Below are 11,569 nucleotides of genomic sequence, written 5' to 3'. Positions count from 1 at the left end.
TTCTTGCTCAATTATTTTTTCAGTTATCGTTTATCGTTATCGTCAAAGGCAATATTTGATTATCGCCGATAAATTTTATATCGGATCAACACACAAGTGGAAAGAACATGAAAAGTAATATTTTTACTAGCCACCTAGTTAATGAAACTAAAATTGAAACCAGTTCTTCTACAGTGCCTGAAGTGTGTGTGCACATGTCATTGTCAGGGGGCACACCCTCCCATCTGCAGCGACTGCCCTAACAACACAATAATTTTTACAGTTGCAAATTGCAATGCAATGAAATGCATGCAACAATTTTGTTGTTGTTTTGCTGCAATCGCGAGTGAATTTTACAATTAAAATTGTAAAATTCACTTGGCGCACAGGCGACTTTGCTGTAAACAGCCCTTTAAGCAGAAAGCAAAATACAAAGTTTGGAATTTTTTATTGTAACAGTAGATGAATTGTAACAGTAGATAGCCTATTTATTGAGATTTTGTGCATTTGCAGTTTGTGTATTATTTTGTTATTTTTTGATGTTATTTCGTTGTTGTTGTTCGTTATTTGTGCATTTGCAGTTTGTGTATTATTTTGTTGTTTTGTTTTGGATATGGACAGCTTTGTCTGATGCAAATAAATTATTATTATTATTTTATGGTATATTCATTTGATGTATATAATTATTTTGCCTACTGCACGTAAGCGGCAGTGTAACTCAATTGATAAAAGCATCTAACTGGTATCTGAAGGTATAATTATAAGCACGGCGGTTACCTCAGTGGTTTGATTCTGGATCAAGAGGTTGAAGGTTCAATACCCACTGCCGCTGTTGCAATTCTATTTAGTATTCATGCATAACTTACAAAAAGTTTTGTCCCTTTACAGTATATTATGTTCAATTTTTCGTCATGTTGATGAAAACAGTTTGTGCTGCATGGGATGGAGCAGCGCACATCAAGAAAAAAAAAATATTGTTATCGACATTATCGGCGATAATTTTATCGTTTATCGTTATCGCTTAACTTTTTTTGATTTATTGTTTATCTTTATCGCTTGAACACTGAAAAATGAGTTATCGCGCCCAACACTGGTTATGGCAGTGTTGATACAGAAGACAAAGAGTGAAACAATAAAGAGCAATAAGCATCCTATTTGATGCTGATTGTGACAATGACAACATATAATACAATGAAAAATGCGATGAAACAGTAACAAACTATAATTATCAAGCACCTGCTCAGATTTTAAATCATTAACTGGCCTATCGAAGAAAATGCTGACACAAAATGTCGAACCGAGGACCTGCAAAGGTTTACACAGACCTTGTACTGCCAAGCTATAGAGTCAAATGAATTATAATGCCTTCAACTCTACTTTCGTTCATTGTAAACAAATGGGCAATTCTTGCAACTGAGAGCTGATGAAAACAATTTTACAAGATATGAAAATTACTCAAGTCACAAATTTGAGTACCGTACATACAGAAAAGGTTTTGTTTAATTATCAAAGCATTCTTTTACATAAAAAGGTTAGGATATTTTGTAAACAAATTTCTTATGTTTGACTAACCAATACAATATTATCTAACACATAGTTTGATATGGATGCAACCTAGTTCGTACCCTGCTCAGTTTGTACCCTCAGTTCGTACCCTGAAAAGATCGAGAGAAGAAATTAAAAAAAGCGGAAGTCGCTGATCGCAGTTTCCGTAAACATTTTAAAATTTTCCCCCTGACAAGATCAAGAGAAAGATGGCACAAAACCGAAGTCGCTGATCGCAGTTTCCGCTAACCCTCACCCTAACGCTAACCCTCGCTGATCACAGTTTTCGCAAACATTTTTCCGTAGTTTCCGCTAACCGCAGTTTCCACTAACCCTTACCCTAACCTTAGAGTAATCTACGCTTTAACTCTAACCCTCGTTGATCGCAGTTTTCGCAAACATTTTTCCGCAGTTTCCGCTAATCTTTACCCTAACTCTAACCAGAGTAATCTATGCTCTAACCCTAACTGATTGCAGTTTCCGCAAACATTTTTCCGCAGTTTCCACTTACCCTAACTCTAACCATCGAGTAATCTATGCTCTCTAACCCTAACCATGGATCACTGAATTAGAAAATTCTAATTCCGTGATCCATGCCCTAACCCTCGCTGATTGCAGTTTTCGCAAATATTTTTCCACAGTTTCCGCTAACCCTCGAGTTGTTTGCGGAAACTCCAATCAGCGACTTCGGCTTTGTGCTATTAAACTGCGATCAGCGACTTTGGCTTTTTTTAATTTTTTCTCTCTATCTTTTCAGGGTACGAACTGAGGGTACGAACTGTTCAGGGTACGAACTAGGTTGCCCCCGATTGATATAGGCTAGGTTCACAAAACTTCAATTGCATTTTTCTAAAAGCTTTTTCGTTAGTGACATAATTTCCTTAGTGACAGGATAGTAAACAGTACTTAAACTCATGTCTTCAGTTACTCTAACGTCAACTACAGTATAAATTCACTTGAAGTATGGTAGATCTACTCATCTAGAAAGGATACTGATTTCAGAATGTATTGACTTGCTAAATAATGAGTCTTAATGACCCAACTAATATGGTAGGCTACCAGGCAATTAAAATCGTTTTAGGGTATTTTGTAGCTTAGCGCATGTATTGTAAACCAGGGCTATACGTTTTACTGTAGGTTAATGAAATAGTAATAAAGTCTTAAGCCTTAATTTCTCGTTGCTGGTATACAAGTCCTCCCCCTCCTTGGCAACTCATGACAAAGAGGAATTGACCAAAACATGTGGATTGAAGTGTGTGAACAGTAAAGCAAAGGTATAGTAGTTTCACCCTATATGTTTGGTTAAGTCCCGTCTTTGTCATGAGTTACCAAGGTGGGGGGGGGGGACTTGTATACCAGATCCAATTTCTCAATAACAGAAACACAAATTTAACTTATTTGAAAGTTCGATTCTGCCTTGACATGATCGGTTCAGTTCCATAATTAGTCAATCACTGTAATGTCTAAAACTGACTTGATGGCCGTTACAGTCACTGCTTCTTGTCTATTGTGGAATCTAGTTTGTTATGATGCTATTTTGTTTGTAATGTTTATCACTGTACCATACTATTCTCGCAAAAGACGAAGTAGAAATTTTCTCTCGCGGCCAATAAAATAAAAGTTTCTTTCTTTATGAAAACAGAAAACTGAGAACAAAAAAACATGACAAGTGACTCAAGTGAGAAATTATCAAAAAAGAAGTGTTGCCAGAAAATTTTTGGTAAAATTTCAAATAAAACTAGCACAAAATTTGAGCAAGTAAAGTTATGAAGAAGTGGCATTTATTTCAGAAAAGATGGTTCAAAGTAAATAATACCCATTAAAACTTTTCTTAATGAGGTTGACGTTAGACACAACAATGTTATTCGCACAATAATAAAAAATTCTAAATGTTGTCCTCTCGACAATCTTGACTTGGAAATATGGCAACGATGGGCTTATACAAAAACTTCAAAAAATTTGTGACAAATTTCATCTTATTTTCCGTCCCAACCAGGGGCGAATCTATGGGGGGCCCAAGGGGCCTGGGCCCCCCGAAATTTTGTGACGGTTTGATATGCTTCTAAACAGCTGATATTAGTCCTACAGCGGACTTCACTTATCTCGGGGGGGGGGGGGGGGGGGGGAAATTACTTTTTGTTATTATTAAGGTTGAAATTATCCATCGATTATATATACTTTTTAATAGCAACATTTGTTGGAGCTGGCTCAACTGAAACCAACGCTGAGCCAAATGACGTCAGTTGAAACAATCTGTAACTTGCATTATTTTATAGTTTTTAGTCTTCATCATAACTTCAATCAATTACCGTAGGCTATTTATTATGTCTGCAAAACATACAAATATCCAATTGGTCATGGACACTGCATACAGGGTTTTAAACCAGATTTCAAGTTTACTTTGCATGCTTAGCAATTTTTATTCCAGCAAAATTTGTTGATGAACACGGCTGTTTTAATGTCTATTTTATACGGTATATCGAATATGTCGTAATATCATTGTTCACAGTGGCGTAGCCAAGGGGGGGAAGGGGTAGGGGGTTACAACCCCCCCTTTGGCACGCGTGTGACGTCATGATATTGAGAATGATGTTTAGAGTCTCTATTAGGGTGGCTCTTAAAATTGAGTTTTTGAATTTTGCTTGGGACACCCTTTCAAATGGTGAGGTTGTCAGAAAAAATAACTCTTGCAAATTTTTTTTTAATTTGAAGTTGATTTAGAGGTGGCCCTCCCCCCTAAAGTTCTGTGCCCTCCCTCGAAATACCAAATTTGCGTATCTCGAAAACCACTTGAGCTAGAGATACAGTTTTTGTGTTAAAAGATGCAGAAAACATGGTTTTCTATCTGCTTTCTGAACATTGAATGCATCTATCTTGAGTAGAAAAGCAGTTATTTAGAAAAAACGCATTTGACCAAATCTTGATTTTACAACCTTTTTTGTGACCACAAAACCGTCTACAAAATTTCGTTTTTTTGTCTTAATTTTTGCACCTTAGAGGAAACACTGGTAGCGATATTCATTTCAAAATGTAATTCTGGTCAGTACTGGAAGAAGCGATAATATCGACAATATTTTACATATTGTCTTGCATATCGTGACAGGATGTCTGCGACCTGCACCATCGGACAATTTCCCTGTCCTTGCAGGCAACCAACCACTGAGTTTCGTCGCGAAGAAGCCATCCTGTCTCTTTCTCGCCGCACTACAAACCACAACCACTTGCTCCACTCAAGTCTCTACGAGTCTGTGAGCGAGCAATCGAGCATCCTCGGCAACTGAAATTGAGACATCCATTTGTATGTGACGCACAACTCCTGATGAAAACCGCTGAAGACCAATCCATCAGCGCGGCTACCTGGGAGGACAACAAATGGAGCTCAGAGTGGAAGAAGAACTCCTCAAGACTCTAAAGTTGTATCTCCGACACCAGCCCCCATCCAACCGGAATGCATAATTTGCCAAGGAAGGCCTGGGTGCGGCTCAACCGCCTGCGCACTGGGCTAGCCTACTAGAGTCAGACTATTCTGCTCTAACATGCACAAATGGAGGATGGCTCCATCCGCAATCTGTGAGTGTGGCAAAGAGGAACAAACCACAGACCACACCATCTGTAACTGCGCCAAATGGTGTGCGTGGTCTGCTTGAACTGGATGATGAATCAATGGACGAATCAAAGGATTGCTGCTCGACACCTGCTCAAGCATCTAAACCGCATCGCCACTGCCCAAGAGTGGTAAAAGACAGAGCCCTTGACCCCTGGAGTAACAAAGAAGGTTTAAAGGAAGAAGAATCGACAATATTGTTCTTGTTGGAATTTGGAAACAGTTTCCTGTGTTCAGTAACAACTTGCAAAAGAAACTGAAGTTGGTACTCATCTTCAGTTAAGATTTTGTTAAAATCCTGGATTAGACTTAGAGCAACTCCTCTCTCTGCTCTGTCATTCACTACTGAAAGTCCCTTCGCCATGTGTAAAGCTTGAATAAATGCACCATCTTGAATTCTTCAGTCCAATGAGCAGGATCCTTTGAAAGTATAATTATTGCTTCATCTTCACCCAACAGCTGAAGAAACCATTTTGAATCAGAGTGCAATACTGTTCTAGACCCTTATTGCTAAGAAACGCATCTACTTTGATGCTTGGTCTCCTTGGTGGACGTTCTCCTGTTTCATCTAACATGGTTGCCATCATTAGCTTTTTACTTTCCACAGACAAACGAGAGTCAAACAAGGCTAGTCCAACCATTTCTTCGGACAGATACCATAAATGCAGACCAAGCTTTTTGCATAAATCGCCTTCGCCATCCAACAAGTGCGATGCATAGCACCTGAAGCTTGAAAGCGGATTCCACGCTCAGGAGTTTTTCCAAGGAATATGATAAAAAAACGGGCATTTTAGCTATGCATGAATGCATAACAGTTTAGGAATACTTATTTCGTTTATTGCTTTACCAGTTTTACAGGTTAGTTTATGAACTTTGTTTATTGAATAGTTTGGGCCACAATACTTGTTTAGCACTGTTTTGTGCTAGAATACCGAAAACAGGTTTTTTTCTAAATAACTGCTTTTCTACTCAAGATAGACGCAATCACAGTTCAGAAAGCAGATAGGAAATCATGCTTTCTGCATCTTTTGACACAAAAACCGTATCTCTAGCTCAAGCAGTTTTTGAGATATGCAGGTTTGGTATTTTGGAGGAGGGCGCAAAACTTTAGGGGGGAGGGCCACCTCTAAATCAATTTGAAATTCACAAATTTTTTTACAGGAGTTATTTTTTCTGACAACCTCACCTTTTAAAAGGGTGTCCCACACAAAATTCAAATTTTTTTCATTTTTTGCCAAATAAGAGCCACCCTAGTCTCTATGTCTCTAGTCTAAAACAAAGCTTGCCGAATTTTAAGCAAAGCTGCATTAAAAGAGCGAGTTTTGCCAATACCAAACATTCAACCATCTCAGCCAGAAATTAACAACAAGAAAACATAGAGACTTAGCTTTATTACCGAAAAAATGCCGAAGAAAACATGATCATATCCTTTTGCTATGCCACCGGACAGCACCATGTTACAGAAATATTTATACCCATATTTTTGTTGAAAATGCTCTCAGAATGCACCAAATTCAAAGTAATTTTTCAAAATTTTCTGGGGGAGGTCCCCCCTAACTCCCCATCGCTGGGTGTCAGCCGTCAGGCTTTGCTCGCCGGCCGTCATTACCCCCCAAATTCCTGGCTACGCCACTGATTGTTCATATCTGTTTTGTCTTTTTTTTTCTTTTTAATTTATTTTCAAATTTTCTTGCCCTCCTAAAAAAAAATCTTAGAACCGCGCCTAGTCCCAACAATGATAGTTGTAGCAAGATCCCGATTAAATTCACAACAATTTACTACCAGATTGCTTCTCCAACCTTTTTAAATATGTCAAAGATGTTCACGGCCTGTCTACAAGAAACCATGATAATGATTGATTCTCTTCTAAACATTCCATACTTCTCAAAAACGCTTACTCAGCATTCAATAGAGTTCACAGTAGCGACAGTAGAATATCGGGATGCGCAACTACATCCGCTTTTGGCTTATCCGCAACACTAGAAGGGTTACGATTTTTTCAGATTTACAAAATAATGTAGCCTACGGTACATTTTATAGGTTATATAAGAAGAATGAAGTTGGTTTTAAAGTAATTTAAGGTTTTTAGTTGAAAACAAGCGAGCAACAAAGCGTGAAAAAAATGTCAAATTGGCAATTGACCCTTCTAATGTTGGCGGAACAACGGAGTTGCGCGTCCCGGTATCTACCGTCCCTAGTTCACAGGTGCGAAAACATGGAACGAATTTCCTTCTTCAATTAGAAAAACTGATACAAAGTCACTTTTTGTTCACAAACTAAAACAACATTTAAGCAAAACGGACGCGCTATAGAAAGACTACGTAGAAAGGCATTCTTGCATTATTGTGAAGATTTTAGTGGAAATCCGAAACAATTTACAAAAGATTAGGCCTATCTAACAATAATGTCGACTGCTTGTTGACCTTTGTTATGTACTTTTATGTTTGTAGATATTAGTAGGGTTGGAAGTCGTTAGTCAAAAAGCAATGACTATTTCACTATTCGATAGTGCCCAAAAAAGCAATGACTTTCCGCTATTGATACTTAAAAAATGCAATGAATAGCAATTACTAAAAATATTTTATTTGCGTATTTAACGACCAGTGATGCCAGGTTGTTTTTTTTTTTAAACAAGCAAGTGAATCTAAAAAATAAGCACAAAACAGGCAAATCAACACAAAAACAAGCCCAATAATTTGCAGCCAACACCAATTAGCATAAAGCACGTAGTTTAGCAGTTCAAATTTTTCAATACAACCTTTGCAGTCCATACATCACGTTTATTTCAAGAATGACATTTGTTTACGCCATTTCAAGCTATAGGCTAATTATCTTGAAAAGAAGATATACAACGTTGACTACAATAAAAACATCGCAATTTCAGTATCAAAAACAAGTTAAAAAAAGTTTGACTGGCCAAAAGCAAGCCCAAAAACACACAACTCCGAAACTCAAAAAATGCGCTAACTCGAAAAAAACAAGCCCAAACTTAACGCGTGATTTGTGGAATGAAAAAGCTTCAAGATCAATGCTGCGCTGGTTCGACTCTCGGGGTGTGCGCTTGAGAACCGCATGTTAAGGACTTCTCTCCATTCAGCTGCATCTAATGGATGGAATAATTCCTCGGCAACAAGACTTCAACAATCGGAAACTTCACTCTGTCTATCTCGTTGACCGGGCCTGCGTCAGTGATTTAAAGCCTCTACAAAGTATGCGAAACTGCCAGGATTAGGCTTTGCAAGAAGCTTTCCCAGTCTGTTGATAAAGATTCAATCAGTCAATCAAACTTACAGGAAAACCACAAAGTTGGCAACACTGTTAATGACTCTCACTGGCATGGTTTTTCTAAACTGTGCTACCGCAAAATTTTCATTAACCCTTTAAAGTTCGAAAACCGGATGGGTCCTAGGTCGGATAGTAATCCGAAAACTAAATCTCGTAAATTCGTTTTGACCACAAAGTAATTGAACAACAAAAAATTATTCAGTAGTTCTCCTAAATATCGATTAGCAAAAAACGAATAACAATTTCGTTGCTTGCATAAAAAGCAGTGAATAACGCGCATTCAATATTTATTTTTAATAGGAATGGGTGTAAGCATTCGATATTCAGAAAGCAACAAATAACGCTATCGAATAGTGACTACTACGGTAGCCGTTATACTTCCAACCCTGGATATTAAGAGCAAACGCAACACTCCATAATCAACACGATACGTCGCAAAAGGGGATGAGAGCTTTATCAACAATAAGAAACAATAAACAATAAGTTAACTTAAGAAACAATAAGTTAACTTAAGGACAAGAAACAATAAGTTAACTTAAACTGGATCTCAAACCTCAATCGTCGTAGGCTACTGTGTGATGTGCAGTCTGACCACTGAAAGAACTCAACACCTGCTCTCCTGGACCACATCGAAACGGGCTTTTGCCTGAGGATGGGTTTCTTTTATGTCCGGTTTTCTTTCTCCATCCTATTATTATTATTACAGTAGCCTATTATGACAGCTCATCCACATCAATATTGGAACTGGTAAATTCGATCCATAACACTTTTCATTAGGCTGCCATTCATTACTACATGTGTGCTTCTCTCTGTTTTTGTTTTATTTTTTGCTATTTGTTTTTTTTTTGGGTTTTGTGGACGTGCTAACTATTGACATGATATAGCCTAGGTTACTACATGATTTTCCAATAGTTATTCCTAGCAGTTTCACATAGCCTACTTGTAGAGGCTTTGTAGAAACACAGCGGCTCGCACGAATAGATAAAGATTCAAAAACCAACCAAACCAGGTGTTTTGGTCTTGGTCAACGAGGCTGCTAATTCACTTTCTTATAGTTTGTTTGTTTGTTTATCTTTATCCTGCATTGCGGAAAGCGGACTTGAGCGCTATGCATCGGTGTACGCCTTCCGACATACACATGACCCACGCTGCAGCCGACGGCAATGTCTGTTTCCGGTTGTCTACTCTACTTATGACTTAAATTTGGTACTACCCATTACTCGAAATCGATCACTAGGTAGAGGCAATTATCGTAAAGTTTCTTGCCCAGAGAAACAACAGCAAGTGCGGGTGGCTGGAGTCGAACATGCAGGCTCTCAACTGCGAGCTCAACGCGCTAACCACTCGGCCACGGCTGCCGACGAAGTTTAAAAATTACTGCACATTTTGATATGAACCAAGTATTTTTTTCTGTGTCTGTACAGAAAATTTTGATCGCAGTGGTGAATCGTCCATATGTTGCAAGCACGCGTTGTAATCACAAAGACTGCATACTCTAGCCTATAGGCTGTCTCTTGGGAAGCAGACAAAGAAACCGACGGAAGGGCGCTATACCACCGGTATCGTGACCGGCGAGGCTGAAAAAATACAGCACCGGTCATTTTTTAGCCTCAAACCAATCTTAGATGTCTTATTTCAAAAAGATGCTTTGATTTAAAGGATGAAGTTTTTGCTTTAGACGTTCTTAGTTTTTAGGGAGAGAAGATAAACAGTGAACCAATGCAGACGTGCAAGATGCAGACTACTTGTAGCCTATTAGTTTTTAAAAGGATACAGAGCAGTAGGCCTAATCCCAAATTATCACACTTGGGGTGCAAGGACCTCTGATAGTCCAAACGAGTGTAAACACTGACATTTTCATCCAGAATTTCAGAACTTAAAATGGGGCAAGAACAAAGAAAGGCGTTTTTTAATAATCTTCAGAGCTTTTACAATGTTATTTAGTAGCCTTTCGCTACAAAGCCAAACAATACTCCGCCACATCAAACATTTTAAACGACGCACACAAAAATCCGCGCGAAAGTCGAGATGTTCCACTGAAAACGGACCATAGATCATTTAATCACCATCTTTAGTATCTTTTCTTGTTCAAATGAAGCAGATGGTAGGCCTATGCGTATTAATAGTGGAGAGCAAAACCAAACACTGGGTGATCGTCAGAAGTCTCTCAGTGTAGTTCGTGCTACATCCTGAGGAATAAAACAATATATCTTTTTCCATGGAGGCTCAGACGGCAGTGAGGTAAGTTTCTTTGTAAGCCTAAATCATTACGTAAAGCCAAATGTGGTCTCCAGATACAACGCTTTCTCAACCCATGCTGTCATTGCTTTATTAAGGATTTTTATCAGATAAGTTTACCTTTATCATAGCCATATCATGATGATATAAATTTTCGCATTTGTTTATTTAAATTCGTTGGCACCATTGGTCATAAAGCATTCTTGGAAGGTGCACCTTAGTTGTTTTGCTTATGATACGGTTTCAGTTTACATTATTATGATGACTTCCGGACTTTACTCTGGTGGTGACTGGAGACAAAACTGGCACAGCCAACTCTTTTTTGGTGTGACCCAAAAGTTTACTAGATTGGTTTTAGTGTAATAACATTCATTCATAAGGAACATTGTAAGCGACACTACTGCTATATATTATATACCATATGTGTTAATGTTCTTAATTTTGGGTCTTTTGTTTAAATGTTTGGGTGGCAGCTGACTTTGGTGACCTTTTGGTCTTTCGCTGCCATCCTTGTTGTGCGAATTATTTGTGTTTATTGTGTTTTTGCTTTTTGTGTCTTTCTTTTTCGCCAACAAAACAAAAAATAAACTGAGCTGAACTACATAATTACCGTAATGAAAATATTTCAGTCCTTGCATTGCTAGGATATGGCCAATCACAAAAGGGCAAGATTTGAGGTATGAGGATGACTTACCCACATTCAATTCAATTCAATTCAATTTATTTTTCTTTGTCAGAACGCAAAAAGAAATGATATTGTAAAAAAGAAATACAGTAACAAAACCAACAAAAGGAAAAGGTGGCAAAACCTTAATGGTTTAAGACGTGCATAAAAAGATCTAATATTGCGGTATTTGCATCGATAAGTATAGTTAAGCACGGCCTTCGTTTGGTTTCAGCTTTGTTTTCGAAAGAAAA

The sequence above is a fragment of the Aplidium turbinatum genome, chromosome 16 (genome assembly GCF_918807975.1).
Source record: "Aplidium turbinatum chromosome 16, kaAplTurb1.1, whole genome shotgun sequence".
Lineage (NCBI taxonomy): Eukaryota > Metazoa > Chordata > Ascidiacea > Aplousobranchia > Polyclinidae > Aplidium > Aplidium turbinatum.
The sequence above is the reverse complement of the archived record's forward strand: the minus strand, read 5'-3'. Positions refer to the sequence as shown.